Source organism: Falco biarmicus, chromosome 2 (assembly GCF_023638135.1).
Source record: "Falco biarmicus isolate bFalBia1 chromosome 2, bFalBia1.pri, whole genome shotgun sequence".
Taxonomy (NCBI): Eukaryota; Metazoa; Chordata; class Aves; order Falconiformes; family Falconidae; genus Falco; species Falco biarmicus.
The window spans coordinates 99785620-99804443 of NC_079289.1; positions in this window are offsets into that span (position 1 = coordinate 99785620).

Genomic DNA, 18824 nt, shown 5'->3' on the forward strand with positions numbered 1-18824 from the left:
CTGTGGCGCACCATTAAGGTTACATTTGGTATGGTAGTTATAAGAAGTTGTATTCAATAAATATGTTCAGCCTAAGGTCAAACAGTATAATGAAAATATAAATCCTTATCTGAAAACGTAATTGTTTTTTTTCCTGGATATTACTGTCCGCTGTAGAAACGCTGCAGAGATAGAGCTCATTCCATGTATATATAATCGATACTTTAACCTGTTATTACATAACCATTTTGAAGAACCCTATGATTGAAATCTTTTTTTGGCTTATTACATAGAATTATTAACAGTCCCCTCAGTCAGTCACTTTTGGTGGGATCAAGGCTTAAGGAAGAAAAAATAATTTGTTTATAGTGAGTCAAACCTAACATGAAATCCATTTATCCATTGGTAACTGTCACTATACTTGTTTTACATGTTTACTGTTGTCAGATAAAAATATTTCAAGTAGCATGAAAATATTTTTGATAAACAATATACTTAGAAAATTTCCTCTTTTTAATTATAGTACATATACTCAAAATAGTCCTAATTATTTGTTAATTGGAAACAGAGTTGGTAGACAAGCAATCTTGTTATACTTCTTTGTTTATCAACTTTTTGTATTCTGCAGGGGAGAGGGAAGGGCAAAATACATAACGTTGTCAAATACTACTTCAAACATGAAAGTTGTATGAAAAAAATGACTGATAAGTGACTCAGCACCTTCACCTGAAAAAGTGCTGAAATTTTTCTCATCTTTAAATCTGAATAACAGAAAATGCTTTGATGGTACACAGAATGATGATCATCAGTGAAGGAATCAAGAAAGAGTCTCAACAGACATGCTTATGTATGAGGGCAGCTACAGCAAGGTATCTCACCACCTCACAACCTCATGTTTACTTTGAAGGAGCTCTTTTGAGAATGTTAAAAAAAATAAAAATACTGAGTTTCTACTGGATAAAGATTCCCTCTGGTGATCCATAGTGTGAATGGAGATAATAGGGATCTCTAGTCATACTTTCTGGATCTGCACCCAAAACAACCACTGAGCCTGTCAGCCAGTAAGGAAGAGAAAGAGGTTGTAATGAGATTTAGAGGAGTTGGTCTCTGAAATCTTTTGCCCTTCACCTGTCAGTCCTAAGAATTAGAGACTATAGGAAAACAAAATTGCTTAGGTTATGAGAACTGGTTTTCCCATTACTACTGAAAACATTTAGTTCCACTTGAAAAATACCTGAATATATATTCAACTAGATCTGAGTTTTGTCCAGCAAAACACTGCCTATTCAATATGTAGAGGATTCTGCATTCATCAGAAGCTGAAAAATAGACAAGTCTTGGTTGCAGTTATGCCATGCTGATTTAATGTAACGTGTGATAGCTTCAGATATGTTTTCAGTAATATGCATTCAATCCCACAGAAGTATGTTATATTTATTCATAGCAGAATAGTAGATGTTGCTGTATTGTGTTAGCTTGAATGGATATATGTTGAGTGGAAATATGCATTGGATGTTCAAGTACTTCTGACTGGAAAAAGCTGGAGTTGAGAAACAAATGTATTGATGTAAGTGAAGAAGCATTGACTCTGAGAAAAAGTTACTGTTTCTATAAATATATGGTTTGAAATAAAACATATTTATATATGCAACTATAATTCTATCAGTTGCAAAGTACTGTCATTAATTTCAGAAGCAATTGACAATGCATTATTCAGCAAAATGACATAGATTTCAGTGTGCATTGCATGTATTTCCCTGAAATTGTACTGTGTTGAAAAAGAAAACAAACACAAATCCATCTTGAACATTTCCAGTCTCAAAAGCTTTGTGCTAACCATGTGCAGATGAACCCTGTCAGTCTTCATTAAATCATGAGGATTTATTTTGGGTTCTTTAATTTTTAGTTGTCTTTATTTACATTTCTGAGACTTCCGTTTCAGTAATTGATGAGCTGCCCCTCATTCACAGCTCTTTGATTTCTAATTGATGCACATCATTCACAGCTATGGCTTTGCTTGAATTAACTCCATAAGCCATGTTTTAAAGACTAACTCTTCCAAACCTTCATTAGACTTGAAAAGATTACTTCCCCTCCCCCCAGTTTTGTTCTGTTGTTATCTGGGGGTGGAGGACATAATTCCTTTTCTTATTATTATTTTTTTCCCCTTTTTTCTTTTTTTCCTAAGGAATGGCATAGTTTTCATGTGGATTGCCATTTTTCACAGTTCATTAGAACCTGAATAAATTTCCTTTTCCTTGGAAGTTAGCAGAATTCATACAGAAATATTGTCTTCTGTTTCAAACTTAGTTTCTAAGATTGGTTGGTTGTTTTTTTTTTTTTTTATAAAACACAGATTTCTGTTTGCCTTTTTCTTAGTGGGAGCTTCATCTCTTACTATGGAATTATCCACTAGGAAAACATTATTATAATAAATAATGACTGACTTCTTCCTAAGCCAATAATATTTGTAATTCCATGGGGACTCTATGAGTTCCAAAGGCAAAAAATCATATTGTAAGGGATTTTATGTTAAATAACAATTTTTAAAATGAATGTTTACATTTTTAAACTTGAAAATATTTTGATAAAATATTTTAATTGATTTTTTCAAATGCTATCACATTTTTTCTCCACCTCATGTCCCATTGGAAAACCAGTTTCTGTGGTCTCCAATTTCCTAGATTACTAGCTTTCAACTCCCAAGATATACTGCTTGATATCTTATCTCCTGACTCCTTTATATACCCAGTTGCTGACAGTTTATATGATCCCCGTATCTTGTCTCTTTCTACTGTTTCTTTGCCTTTCTGCAAGCTGCTTACTTAGCTACCTCAAGAAAACTGCTTAAGCCAGAGGGACAGCACAATCCCCTCCCTTGCAATGAACTCAGTTCTTGGACAAGAGTCCTGACAAAAATAGATGGGAGCACTCAGTTACACTATATTTCAGTCCTCCATGGTTAGAAATTCCTGCCGGTAAGTAAAACTCTCAAATATAATAGAATAGATTATCAGTATGTTGAACTTCGGTAGTGGATTTTATATAACTACCCTAAGGAACAGGTGGATTTTATATACTTACCCTAAGGAGCAGTAGAACAGGTTTATTAAGCACTGTGCCATATGCAGAGAAACTGAATAGCAGCCCTAGAAAGTGACATTAGTAGCACTTACTTAGATGATCTCGGAACTAAGATGATAATCTCAGTTTAGTCCTGTTTCAGGCAGATGGGAATCCTCAATTTACTGACTACTAACTGGTGTCAAGAGATGCAAATAGAGCTTGTATATAGAAGCAAAAAAAACCCCAAAACATTGAAATGAAAAAATAATATTTCAGATCATATTTCTATAATTAAAATATGCTTTGTTGGGGAAGTTTGAAGAACATTAAGGCAGAGGTTGCAGTGTATTCCTCTTACCGACTTGTTTAGGTTCTCCTTAAGCACAAATCTCAAGAATGGACTAGAATCGTAATCACAGAGTTGAAAACTGGTGGGAGTGAACAAAACAATTTTCTATACTAGTCTCTATATTTCAGATTAAAAAAAAAAAAGCAGTATTCTTTGGATAACATGGTAACGACTGGATTTTTTTTTTTTTTGGCTTATTTCCATGAAGATAAAGTTAAAGGAAATGTAAAGTAAAACAAAAGAATAAAAAAAAAACCAAAACAAACCAACAACAAACAAACAAACAAACAAAAAGGAATACAAAGTAATAGCATTTCAATTTGCAATAAAATTCACCTGAGAAATTCCTCCTGCTCATTCTATCTGTTAAAAGTACAAATGGCATGCTGAACTTGTTTAAAATCTCAGTGGAAAAAATAATGTTTATGAAGATACAGAGGATAACAAGGTTTTTAAGATAGGGGACACTTTCACTTACCTGTGTAACTACGTATGTTTGAAACAGAAATAAAAATTACATCAAAAAAATTACAGCAGTGATGAAAAAATATTATGAAATATAACATTGTATGCATACAAGTACCCATATCAAATAGCTGGTCAAAACATCAGCTAGTTGTAGATTGTTTGTTCAGTTAACTGTAAATATTTAAACAAGAAAAAGATGATACTGACAAGAGGTGAATATGGGAAATTATTTTCCCTTGCCATCAAACAGATTTATAGTATAAATAATTTCAAGCTCTTCTAGAACATTTGAAATAGTTGTGCTCTTTTGTTACTAAAGAGAACAAGAAAATACCTTGCTGGCCATAACTAGTAGCACACTGGTGATGTTATTCAGATAGGATGACATAGACAAATTCTTCTGATTGCAATGAGGGACTTCAAAAGTGAGACTACTGTCAGATTTGTGTCAGAAGCTTTGGCCTGTAGAGACACCTTTTGCTCCCCTTCTCCCAGAGACAATTTACATAAAGTAGAGCAGTTCCAATGCGAAGAACTGAAAGTTCATCATTTCCTCAAAAAAGAACTAGGTCTCACTACAAGCAGGAAAGCTAAGTTCAAGTATCACTCCTGACTGTGGCAGGTGTTTGATTCTGGATTTGACTGGAATTTATTAAGTACTAGACTACTGCTTTTACTGAAAAATTGCTGGAAGTGAGATCCTTTTGCCAATTAAAATTATGCTCAAATTAGTATATTCCCACAAAAAGAATACTTGGGGGAAGCTCTCATTTTCCATCAGTGTGTATGTAACAGTACAATTTCCAAATAATTCTGATTAAGATAATAAAAATTTGGGACTTATATCCTCTGCTTAATTTGTACATAATTAATTTTATACCTGTGCCTCTGGAGCTACTACTGTTCATCTTACCAGGTCACATTTCTTACCATTATTAGGGTTCTCTTTCTGTGGGTCCTTGAGAACACAGAAACCTGGAATTAAGATTTTTTTGGTGTTTTTAGGAGGTCTTATGAAGTGTAGGGTACAGTGTTTGGAAAACTGAACAGATTTGATTTCAACAAAATGGGAAAACTTTTGAAGAAAAACTCTGCTTAAAACGTATTCTTCGAATGATAGTATGCTGCATATATAGCTTCCAAAATTTGATCTTAGGTTTTCCATCGGAAAATTTTTGTCTTGGTTTACAAAGAACTCTGAAAGAAATGCTTAACATGGCAACATAAGAACAATTGCTTGTAAGGACCTATAGACTTTGATTTCAAAAGGGAGAGATAAATTCCATGTGAAGAAAACATTTGGACCATATATATAAATCACACACAGGAGTTATACTGTTTCTATTACTGTTTTAACAGCATATTCTTTGATAAGTCCATTCTGCATTACTTAAGACACATAACAGGACAATGTCTATCGCTACCTGTTCCTAAGCTTCTAACAGCATTTTTATTATTGTTTTTTGGTGTTAGGTAGAATAATTTTGATAGGTTCACAAATAGAATCCCCTCTTAGATTTTTGGAGAATATGCAATACGTTTTACTTTTTTAAGAGCCAAATGAGGTTCTGTATAGGTACATAAGAATAATAGCAGTAATTATTAATTAATGTAAATAAAATAATAGCAATGGAAGTACAAAGGGGACAGTGATACAATAGCAGTTGAGTATTAAAGTAATAAGTCACAGAACTCCAGTTTCCTGAACTCTGGAGAGAAATTTGGAGGTTTGCTACAGTCTCATAACAAACCCTGAAGTCATACCTGAATAAGGATTCAAAATTGCCCTCCTGGGAGAAATAAGCCTGTGGTAGCTATGTGTTCAATGTCCTCCCTGTGCCCTAGAAGACATGTAAAAGGCCACGTGACTGAGAATGGTTTGAAGGTCTGCTAGCATGGCAATTTTTATCATGGCATAGCCGTCCTGTGCACAAATTACTTCTGAGATTGTGTGCTGCTAAGGAGCTTTGCTCATTCTGAGTCACAGATGATGTGTGGCACACTTTCTGCACTGTAAGTAAATATGTAGTCCAGCAACTTCTGAGCAATCTGTGGAATGTGCAAAAGACTTCACTTTCGGGAAGTTTCCATTTGTTATGTAGGAGTTTTACAACTATAAAGGGTAACTGTCAAGGAGTCAGCAAGTCTAAAGAGATTGAAATTCACTGTCATAAATCTATGTTTCAGAAGTTGAGTGCCTTGTGGTAAGAGGAAGTGTAATGAAACTTTTTTTTTTGTTATTAAAAGTTTGGGAAGTCCCCAGTATTTGTAAGTATTCCTAAGTGGTACTGCTTTGATTTCATGAGTTCTTGCTCTTTCAGCAGTGCACATTGTTGGTCAAGCACATTCCTACATATGTACATATGAAGGCATTATACTGTGCTGAACTAAAATATCTTTATACAGTTAAAAAACAGCCCCTATAAGTATGCAGTAGTGTAAGAAATTTATCTTAAAGGTAACATCATTCCAAGTTTCCAAAGTAGTTTCCACATAAAAACTGATGACAACCAAAACAACAAAAATCAGAATGAAATGTCTGTAGAAAATAACACAGGGGAAGAAATGTAGGCTGGCAGTGAAATTTTCAAAAAAACAGTAGAACAAAGGATCACATTCAAAATAAACATAATCTGTGGTTTTGTTAAAAGCAGAGTGGGAGCTCACCATCTGCTTTGTATTATTTTAATAGCTGGCTTTTATTCCATTGTATTTTGGATTGGGCAGATAATGATCTGTATTTTGACTTCTTGATTTCTTTCTTTCCACATTAATTCTTCCCTCCCTGGACTACTTCCCATTACAAAACTAAAAACTAAAAGATACATGCATACACATATATATATATATATATAAACTCAGCATTTTCTGTAACCTAATACTGAGCAGACTGAAATGTCCATAATGCAGCTGCCCTGGAAGCTTGTTCCTGTTGCATTCTTTGCCTAGAAGACACCTGTTCAGCAATTATATGGCCAGCAGTACATTAGCAACATTGCCTTCTGGATTTCAGGTGTTTGAATCTGTAGGGAGAAGGTCATTACACTACCATTTCTCTCCATCTGGCCCTAAGAAACCAAAGTGTACATGAGCCACTGAGACTGCTCACTTCAGAATATGTCTCTCTGTCCATTTATCATTGAACAGCACATGACACACTTCCTGAATTTTTAAGGTGCTAGCTATTATGAATTCCTATGTAAAAGGCTTATTGTTCTCTCTAAAAATAGTACTGCTTCAAGTAAATCAATTTACTCTTGAGTGTGCATACACATTAATAAAAGTACCTCCAAATTCCTGTGTGTACACTCCATTTGCTTGCTTGTTTTTACTGTAACTTAAAGAAAAATGTTCCATGGAGAAAGGGGATTTAGACCTGGAGTTTTACATTGCTTGCTGACGTCAGTCAGACAGTAGAAAGGTTGGTAGCAAATATTTCAGTGTAGACAGCCATGAAGCACATGAGACAGATATTCCCAGACACTTCCCTGCTAAACATGGGTGGGGTATTTCTGCCTACCTTTCTTTATTGAACTTGTTGGTTTGTAAGACATATTAGTTCAAAGGGTAAAAAAAAAGGAGATGTGTTTTAATGTTAGCAAACCATGTTAGCGTAGCATTTTTTTAATAAATTCATTGAGAGATAATCATTAAGAAGGAAGAAAAACTACTTAAACCACAGCTTTTTTACTGGAAATCTGCTGGCAGCTTTCCACCGGGCAATCCAGCAGTGAATCTGAAAGATTTTTATTATCCTTACAACTGCCCAAGTATCTCCCACTGTTTCTGTGCAAATCCAGATAACAGCTAAGCAGACTACTATAGCTGTGCCTTGTGTGTACTAAAAATAGAAAATTTTCCATGGGGAGAAATTAAACAGGCACAAGTTACAAATAAGTAGTTGGTTTTAATGAATTATCTTGGCTGAAAATCAGATTAATATTTTTGACCCTTTGGATAGAAGGGCATTGAAGCAGCTTGTAAAGATGTAAGGAAGTTTATACTCAGAATTAATGTATTTATGGATATTGCTGTGTGATGTATTTGGCTACAGCAGACAGGGACTCAAACCCAATAATGCAGAACATCCTTTACAGTCTTATCTTCTTACGGAGTCAATAAACAGAGAAGACTAATTTCACTGTGCTGATGCTTTCAAAGGGAAAGGTTTGGCCTACAGAACCTAGCTATCTGTTCTCACTGATTCCGCAGAACCACAGGATTGTTGAGGTTGGAAAGCACCTCTGAAGGTCATCATATCAAACCTTGCTCAAGCAAAGCCACATAGATCAGCCTGCCTGAGTCCATTTTCAGCTGGCTTTTGAATATGTCGAAGGATGGAGATTTCACAGCCTCTTAAGGCAATCACTCAGCATCACAGTAAAGAAGTATTTCTTTGTATTCAAACAGAACTTCCCATGTTTTCTATGTACCCATTGCCTCTTGTACTGCCAAGGATGCTAGTAACTGTTGAAATGCAAAAATTTAGTAACAGATGTTAATCGGGATAATCTTTATGCAGAATAATAATCCTGTATAGAGTTATTTGTAAAATATTTCTCCTTCTTCCTTTTCATATCTCTATTTTACAAATATATGCATAAAATTAGAAGTTGTCTTCTCTTATATAAATATTAAAATACAAATATAGCGATAGAAAAATGTTTTGCTGTTGATGTGTGATGGTTTAACCCCAGTAGGCAACCTAGCATCACCCAGCAGCTCTCTGACTCCACCCCTGTGGGATGGGGGACAGAATAAGAAGGGTAAATCAGAAAAATCATAACTTAAGATTAAGACAGTTAAGATAAAGGTAAGTAAAGCAAAAGCTGCACATGCAAGCAAAGCAAAATAAGGAATTCATGCACTACTTCCCATCGGCAGGCAGGTGTTCTGTCACCTCAAAAAAAGCCTTGCTCTATCACACCGACCAGTTACTTGGGAAGACAAATGCAGCAGCTTTGAACATGTCCCCTTACTCTCTATTTGTTCCATCATTTATTGCTGAGCATGGCATTATATAATATGGAATATCCTTTTGGTCAGTTGGGGTCAGCTGTCCTGGCTGTGTCATCTCCCAGCTTTTGTGCATCCTCAGCCTACCTGCTGACAGGGCAGTGTGAGAGGCAGAACAGGCCGTAATGCTGCACAAGTACTGCTCACCAATACATAAATCATCTCTAGTGTTATCAGCTCTGTTAAGGTCACAAATCCAAAACATGGAACCTTACAACCTACTATGAAGAAAACTATCTCAGCCAAAACCAGAAAGCAGAAAGTGGGATCATATTGCTGTGGCAAGCAAGTCTTGGAAATTCTTGAAGTTTGTGGGAGATAATGTCTTCTCAGAAGTACTCAGTGAGCCAACTAGGAAAGACACCATTCTAGACTTGTTTTTTGCGACTAGAGAGTGACTCATGGGGGATGTGAATGGTAGGTGGCTGTCTTGGCCTCAGTGATCGTGAAATAGTTGTGTTTAACATTTTTGCTGTAATGAGAAAAAAAGATAGCAGAGTTGCTACCCTGGACTTCAGGAGACCAAAATTTAAGCTATTCAGGGAGTTATTTAGCAGAGCACACTGGGAGGTGGCTTTTGAGAGCTTAGGAGTCCGCAGGTGCTGGTCACTCTTTAAGAACCACCTTTTAGAAGCAGGAGCAGCAATTCCACTCTGTCATAAGTCAAGCAACCATGGCAGAAGGCCGGCTTAGCTGAACAGGGAACACCTCAAGGAGCTCAGGAGGAAAAAGAAATTGTATCACTTCTGGAAGCAAGGCCAGGCTTTGCAGGAGGATTACAGAGCTGTGGTTCATTTACGCAGGGAGAAGACAAGAAAGGCCAAATCTCATTTAGAGTTGAAACTGTCCAACGTTGTGTCAGATAACAAGAAAGACTTTTTTTGAAGTATGTTAATATCAAGAGGAGATTTGAATAAAACATTGGACCAATACTTATTGAAGATGGTCATCTGACTAATAGGGATGAAGAACAAGCAGAGGAATTCAACAGCATTCAACATACTTTTTGCCTCAGTCTTTGGTAATACTGGTAGAGCTTGGGCTGCCTGGTGCCCTGAGTCAGGGGACCATGAGTGTGGGAGCAGTGACTTTCCATTTGTGGACACTGAAATTGTCAGGGATCAGCTGTTTCAGAAGAATGATCACAAGTCCACAGAGCCTGGTGGGATTCACTGCAGAGTTCTGAAGGAGTCAGAGGATGTTATGGCAGGATGCTTTTTGACCATCTACCAAAGGTCTTGGTAGTCTGGGGAGGTCCCTCCTGACAGGAATCCAGCCAGTGTTATTCCAATGCACAAAAAACATGTGAGGGAAGACCCAGGGAACTACAGACCTGTTAGTCTGACCTCAGTTCATGAGAAAATTATGGTCAAGGTTTTACTGGGTACTACTGAAAGGCATTTAAAGAATAATGCAAGCGTCAAGCACAGTGAACGTGTGTTCACAGAGGGATAGTCCAATTTACCTATCCTTCTATGATAAGGTCACCTGCCTAGTGGATGAAGGGAAGGGGATGGACACAGTTTTCCTGGATTTTAGTGAGGTATTTGATACTGTCCCTCACAGCATCCTTCTGGACAAGGTGTCCAGCTGTGTGATGAGCAGGTTCATGGTGTGCTGAGCTAAGAACTGGCTGAAGAGCAAAGCTCAAAGGGTTGTAGTGAATGGGGCTACATTTGGCTGGTGACCAGTCACCAGCAGTGTTCCTCAGGGATCAGTTCCAGGGCCAGTTCCCTTCAATATTTCTATCAATGATGTGGACACAGGAGTTGAATTCACCATTAGCGAGTTTGCTAATGATACCAAACTGGGAGGTGCTGTTCACTCTCTTGAGGGACAAGATGCCTTGCAGAGGGATCCAGATTGATTGGGCCATTGGACAATGATTAACAAGTCCAAATGCCAATTCCGCACCTGTGACAGAGTAATGCTGGGCACAGACATAAACTGGGGGAGGAGTGGCTGGAGAGCTGCCCTGCAGAAAGGGATCTGGGGGTGCTGGTGGACAGCAGGATCAATAGGAGCCAGCTGTGTGCCCTGGCAGCCACGAGGGCAACCTGCATCCTGGGGGGCATCAAACACAGTATAACCAGCTGGTCAGAAGAGGCGATTATCCTGCTGTATTCAGTGTTGGTTTGGCCTCACCTTGAGTACTGGGTGCAAAAAATTAAGAAGGATGTGCAGACCTTTGAATGAGTCAAGTGGAGGGCAAGAAAGCTACTGAAAGGAATGGAAGGCATGACCTATGAGGAGAAGCTAGAGGACTTTGGAGCTGTCTAGTTTGGAGAGAGGGAGGCTGAGGGGTGACCTTGTTGCTCTCTACAGCTTCCTGAGGGGCGGAAGTGGAGAGGGAGGTGCTGATCTCTTCTCCCTGGTGTCCACCGACAACACTTATAGGAATCATCCAACAATGCATTGGGAGAAGTTCAGACTATAGGAAAGTTTTTTACTGACATAGCGTAGTCAGACAGTGGAACAGTCTTTCTAGAAAGGTGGCCAACTCCCCAAGCCTGTCAGTGTTTAAGAGGCATTTGGACAATTCCCTTAATAATATGATGTAACTTTTGGTCAGCCGTGAAGTTTTCAGGCAGTTGGACTAAATAATCATTGTAGGTCCCTTCTAACTGAAATAGTCTATTCTATTCTGTTCTGTTCTATTCTACATAAAAGCCTTAGCTTTTTGCTTTTTCCTTTTTCCTTTTTGCTTTTTTTTTCCTCTTTTATTTATTTTCCCTTCTTTATGTTTTCCTTTCTCTTCATTATTCCCTTGGTGTGGTATTATTATTATTATTGTTGTTGTTGTTGTTGTTGTTGTTGTTATCCTCTTTTGTCATTTAGCATTGTATCCCTGCTCGTGTAGTATTCAGGTGCTCTGTAAACTAATTGAGGTTTTCTCAAAATCAGATGTGCTGAAGAAAATGTAAGTTCATTGTCACAAGACATGTAGCAATGGAATATTCTCTTTTGAAGTCTGGGGAGGTATAACTTTCATTTAGTTCTTAAAGCAAGGTGGAATGAGTCCAGATATTTCAGAATTCTGACATCAATCTGATAAGTTTTTGGGACATACTTAAGATCATATGCTCTTTTAATCATGTATAGTTTATATGAAAGAGATCACTTACTAAGTTAGTTTTGATTTTGTATTTTTAAACTAATTTTTTTTTCCTCTAAGAAATTCAGAATAATGATATATATTAACAAGACAGCAAAAATTTTTAGAATTTTAATTCCAGGAGGAACGGATCCACTTCACAACAAACCAATAGTTTTGAAAAATAAATGGGGAACACAAAACAAAACAGAAGTTCACCTCTTTATCTGCTGAGGTGTTTATCTTCTGTCAACAAAACAAGATCAGTCTCTTCAGTAAAAATCGTGAAAATGTAATGGAACTAAATAATGAATAGAAATGCTGTATTTTCATCATGTTGTGACCAAGTCTTTTCTTGATGTACTTTTTTTCTTATCTATGTGTATTAGGTTTACATTGACCTATCTGTACTGCTAAACACTCTGGCTGTATCTTGGCAAGATGCAGGTAGACATGAAAAAGGATATGAGTCATTCAAAGTGAAAAAAAAAATACAAGGAAGAAGTAAGAGAACAGTAAATGGAAATAGAAAGGAGCTGATGTGATGTGAATTAATGTAAGATCACTTTGGCATCTGTGTAGCATGATTTAGTGCAGTCAATACAGAATCCACTTTGGGAAGTACTGGAACAGTAACCAAAAAAATGCCAACAAAATTTGCTTTACACAGCAAAGTAATCAGGATGTAAAAGACAGAGGCTTACAACTTATAGGGTTTCAGCTCTGTAAAAGATATACGTTAGTGAGGGTGACCAGAATGTTACTGGTTTTAGTGTGTGCTCATCTGTTTTTTTTTCTTATTTTGTAGTTGAATTCAAAAGACATAAATAGGAGAAACTTTAGCTGAACCATTTGCCTGACGTTACCTGACACTGATGAGGTTCAATTACTGAAAGCTTGAATTAGGTTATTGAATTATGTTAATTTTGCACTAGTTTAATTTGATATAAAATAAAAAAAAAATATTTGATATTGCTTAGCTGTGACTATTTTGAATGATGAATTGTTTACATTTATAGTGACTAGGTCTTGTGATTTTCTTTATTTCATAATATGCAATGGAATAAAAACTGCATATGACATACTTGAAAAATAAATAATTCAATCATAACATTTTGAATTATTTAAAATGGTTAGTTAAACATATTTCCATTTCAGTATCTTTCTTTGTGTTGCCATTTATAACATAATGCAAATGCTAAGGTATCAAAATAATTTGTAAATTAAAGTCTCCTTTCCCTAAAATATCTCACTTAAAAATGAAATGTGTTTTACATTCTAGCAGCTGCATTCTTTAAAGTTGCTCAAGACTTAATTTATAAAGGTGTGTGTGAGAGTATAATTTAATATGACAATGAATTCTGACTTTTGTTTTAATTACAAATGCTTACGTAAATCCATCACAGCTTTCTAAATGCGGCCATTGCAGAAAAATTTTGTAAATATAGAATATATGGGAATTTTGAAGTGGCTGGAATAATGTAAAAAGAAAGATATTTCATAAGATGATGACCAGAAGTCCAATATTTTCTCAAAAAAACCCTTATTTTTAGGGTTTTTTTAAATACATAAATGTAGAGTAACTAAAGTAGAATTAGTTGACATAATTTACTTAGGTTTTGAACATGCAGGCTGTAACTAACATAGTCAAAGGGGTGAGAAGCAAAGTATTTTCATAGAGTAAAAATGGTCAGAAAACCAGAAATGAATAAAGGATCAGTTTGGATCATGTATAAAACAGACAACCAAGCTTTATGTCTTTTAAGAAAACCACAGCCTTAGAAATATTTGTTTAGTTAAGTCTTTGCCAGAGACTGATCATATATCAATTTCAACCAAAAAAAACCTTCACCCAGAGCTTTCAGGTCTAGGCAGGGGTAAAAAGGGAACACCTCATATTCAGTTGCAAAATTTGATAAAAAAGTTATTTGGAGTATATGGCATATTTTACAGGTGCCTGGCAAGATTCTAATGTTCAGAACCTAGCCAAAACGCTACAGGAATGAAAAAAATGCCATCTGTGTGTTATAGCTTCATTTTCCTTTTATAACTTGTGTGCTGGATTGCAGGGTATGAAATCCATGTAGATGGGGTTTCCATCTACAAATGAAGAGAGATTTCAGATTTTAGTATGTTGTTGTTAACTTGTGGGTTCTCTGTGTTCAGATGGAAGGAGCAATTCAGCCATGAGAAAGCTTAGATCTCAATTTACACTTCAGTTCCTACTCTAGCCTCATTTGCTTCCTGGACAGCCAGGGCAGGGAGAAGGCAGGGCAGGAGGCTGGCAGGGTTGGACTGGAGAGGTGGAGAGACAGAAGCACTGGGGGGGTCTGGTTTTGTCTCTGGGAGGCTGGCTGGTCAGACAGGTCTTCAGAAGACTTAAAACACAAAAAGGAGTATCTTTCACTCTTCTTAAACAAAATTAGAAGCTCTATGCTTATTTTAACAAATAATGCAAAGACATGATAGTGCTTAGTACAGTAAAGTATGAGCTGTGATACATCAGTACTTCCAATGCTTTCACTTCTAAAAGTATAAAACCCACAAATTCCTCAGCCTTTATATGTAATCTCAAATACTGACTTCTTTTAATATCCTTCAGTTCCATTTAATGCAAAGAGTGATGAAACCAGTAAATATTGTGATACATTTTTATGGCATTCATAATATTCCTCACTTGTCTGTGCATTAGATCCCGTATATGCAGCTGAATACTAAACTAAATCCAAAACACCCCTATGATTGAGTACTTTAATCTTGCACTTTTAACTGCTCTATTTGTTGAAACTATTTTTAATTCTTCAAACCTTTATCTAATTTTGTTTTGTTTTGTTTTGTTTTGTTTTTCCCAGAAAGCAATCTCTTACAAGAATTCACTTTGGCACTAAAAATTTTGTACAAAAATGTACTCTGGCACTATCACCTTCTTAAATTTAATACAGGGGTTTCCTCACAATTACCATTTGAAGTCAAAGCTGCTATACCAGTGTTTTAGCAATGAGGTCCATTCTTTTTACAAAAAGAGAAAATCCAACAATATATGTATCTAAATATATCTATGCACACTATTTCCACTGCCTGATGTGTTTATTCTACCATAAAAGCAAAAAGATGGAAGTAATCTTTTCATTACTTGTTGCTTATTTTGCTGTTTAACTCGTCAAATGTGCTTCTTAACTTTTCATCAATGAAATCTCAAGTCCAGTCCTCCGTACTCTTTTCATACTTGATCCAGATATAGATTTTTATAACCATTCCCTTTTTGTTGCTAAGAATTCTGGCCTTTCAGTGGGCTCTGGACCCACCATAGTACAATCTAAATGTCTCAATAGTAATATGTATTTGACACTCAAATAAGATTCCACTTTGATCCTATAAATGTGTTGCTGTTTATTCTCACAGTCTTACATGCACCCATGCACTAACTAGACATTTACCAAAGTCTTACCAAACTGCTGGTTTTGACTTGTGAGGAATCCTGTCTTATCAGATCTTTAGCCCAGATTTGCTGTAAAAAGCTTTTTTGAAAAGGTCAGTGAGCAAAAAAACCCATCAGATCTGGGGCCACAACAGCAATAGGAATTATTGTTGCCTGTAGGTTTTAACAGCTGTGTTACATAACCAGTTTAGCCTGTTGCTTAATAATTAGACATTCATTTGGGAGACAGAAGCTGGAAGTCTGAACTTTGTCAGACTGAAAAGAAAACTGAAGCCTCCCATATCTTAAGTGAGTACTATAAACATGGTCTATTAAAGAAAAAAGAAAAATAGCACCCTTTCCTTGCTTATAATAGAAAGAGTACAATTCGATTTTATAATAATATGTAGCCCGTCATATTATAGCCAGATCTTACATCCAGGCAATTTAAATCATGCTGTCCACTGAGGTAAAACTAACTTTGCTGAGATCCTGGAGCAGTGCAAGGCCAATTCTTAATACCTCATTATTGAGCAAGTTCTTAGGTTTGAAAGCATTTTGGATAAGGAAAATTATTTTATTTGGTGGTCACTGTAGCAAGTCCATGATCCTTCAGATAAGATAAAACAGATTTTATACCAGTGAACAAAAGTAACTTAATTTAATCAAAATTAAACAGTAAAAAAGGTATTTACAAACAAGATTTTTTTTATTAAATACACCTTAATAAAGAAATGTTTGTGTAAGCCAGACTTTCAAAACTTGTTACTAATTCCTTTGCACAGATAGAATGCCATCTAGTCTTTCATGAATTGCATTGAAAGTATATTCAGAACATTTTGTATTTTACACAAGCTATTTAACAGTTATTCCTCCATTTAGGGAAAATAGTATTTTAAATGTTGAAATTATGACTTTCCTAACACATTTTTCTTTTACATTTTTCTGCAGGTATTGCATCCGAAGGAAATGTAAAATAATATACTATTTATTTCTATTTTGACACAGTCTAATAAATCATATTTTCATAATAAATAAAATAATTTAAAAGTTAACTGAAAAAGTCAGGTGAGAAAAGCACAGTAAAACTATAATAATATATATTATATTATGTATATATTACTATATACTACATATAGTATATAATAATAATAATACATATTATATAATAATATATAATATATATTATTATATACTATATATATGTGTGTGTGTGTATATATATATGTATATAATATAATAATAACACCTGTACTTAATATTATGTAATTGTATGGTATGGTCAGTACTGTGCAAAAAAAAATAAATTTTTTTTTGGTTCACTGTTCAACTCAGAAAAAAAGTTGGGGTCAAATCTGAAGAAGTTTTTACTTCTTCAGTACTTTACTTTTACATGCATTTCATTTGACACCTTCTCCCTGCAATGCAGATTTCTGTTTCCTCTGCTTTTCTACCGCATTAAAGAAACAAAACATGATACTTTAGACAAAATGTTACACACTTTTGTTTTATATCATCCAAATGCATTTTTAAAATATGACTCCCTTCAATACATTATTTCTTGCTTGTCTTGTGATTTTTTTTTTTTTAATTTATTTTTTACTGTCATTACATGTAACTGGAACAATTCAACACTCACCAGTGAATGACTCAGGTGACTATAGATTTTCTGAGTAAAAGATTCAACATTAAAAATCTTAGACTTGGTCTTGAACTGATGCAGGCAGAATTAACTCTGATCCTCCTGACACAGTTTTAATGGAAGTGAAAGAGGTAATTACTAGAATTCTGAATAGTATTAATATTAGTATTTTAATATTGGGGTTTATTTAATAGCTTGTTTTTAATAGCTCACATGTATTATCTTGCTTTCATTATCATTATCTTGTTTATTACCTTTCTGCTTTCTAGCAAAGGTAGAAGTTAGGCATTCCAGACACAGACATACTTCCTAAGAAGTCAAACCCGTGACCTGGGTTGTCTAAAAAATCCTTTTGTCCATCAGGTCCTATAACAAAGCAGGAACACAAAATGGGTTTTCAGGTGGAAGGCAGCAGATTTTGTGGCATTAAGCCACTGCAGGTATGTGACACTGATCATGTCTGAAGAGAGATGTATCACTGTGCTTGGAAAAGCTGAGATGTCGTAATTGTGAGACCAGGGCAGGAGAGGAGACTAGAAGGAAGAATAAAGCTTCGTAAAACCATCGAATGTGTCTGATGTTTAAATATATTTTGATTTGTGACATGAGATGTGTGTGTACCTCAGGTGAGACTGGGGTGTGGAGCTTTCATTATAATTTACTTAGCAATGTGGAGGACTCACCTAGTTTAAGTCCCTTTTATCCTTCAGAGGAACCACTCATTAATTACAGTGCCTCCTTAAACAGTTGTTGTTTGTACAACTACAGGAAAGGTCTTCCAGCAGCAAGTCATCTACCTGTACATTTAGCACCATGTAAGCTTACCTGGGAGTGCTGTATCTTCCTCTCTTGCCAAACTGTATAAACAGAGCTGTGATCTTATAAGACTCTAGCTGCCTGAATCACCCAGTTCATCGGAGCCTCAGGAATGTTGAGGTAGTCATTACACGGCTGAGTAAACCGACTGTGAGGCATGCAAGGTCACATCCACTGGTTCACTCTCTTCAGATGTCTCTGGTATTTTTAACCAGTGAGCTAAGTGAGAATTCAATGTATCCTGAGCATGCAGTGAGGGAAGATACTGAGAGAGCTATCAGCATTGATCAGTTCTAGCAGAAATGTAGGCCACTTACCAACACATCTGAAAATAACAGCCAACCTGAGTGTAAAGCACTAGAAATATGCTAAAGAATGTTTCACATGTTTATTGGCAGGTTGTTGAGGCTATCCAAATAAAACATAAATTAAATGTACTTATTCACCTCGTCCTGTTCAAAGTAATTTTGGATACAGGGCAGAATAGCTAGAATGGCAGTTATTAAAGCCCTGATATTTGCTTCTAACCAACTTGAAAAATACACCATTAAATCTGGATATGTAAGGATACCTTTTCTTAGCTCTGTTCATCAGATACTTACTTAGGACCTGAGCTTCCAAAGGGGACATTAAAGTTGTCAACAAATTCACCTTTATTTGCTAAGGTAGCAAGAGCTAGTTTTGGGCTTTGTCTGCAATTAAGCAAATGACTTCAGTATATGTTATAGGAATGTATTTATACGGTCAGAGTACTTCATACCTGTAGAAATGGAAAATAATAGAACTGCTATCTGGAGCATTACAATGAGAAGTTAGAGAGGGTGGGATAATGTTATCTCATATTGTCCGTATTGATTCAATATGCAATTCTATAAATGAAATGTAAGATTGGAAAAATGATCAATTAAAAACTGATGAAGGAACTAAAATAATCAATCCCATATTAAAGATTTACAGTCTGTCTCTTTGTAGCTGA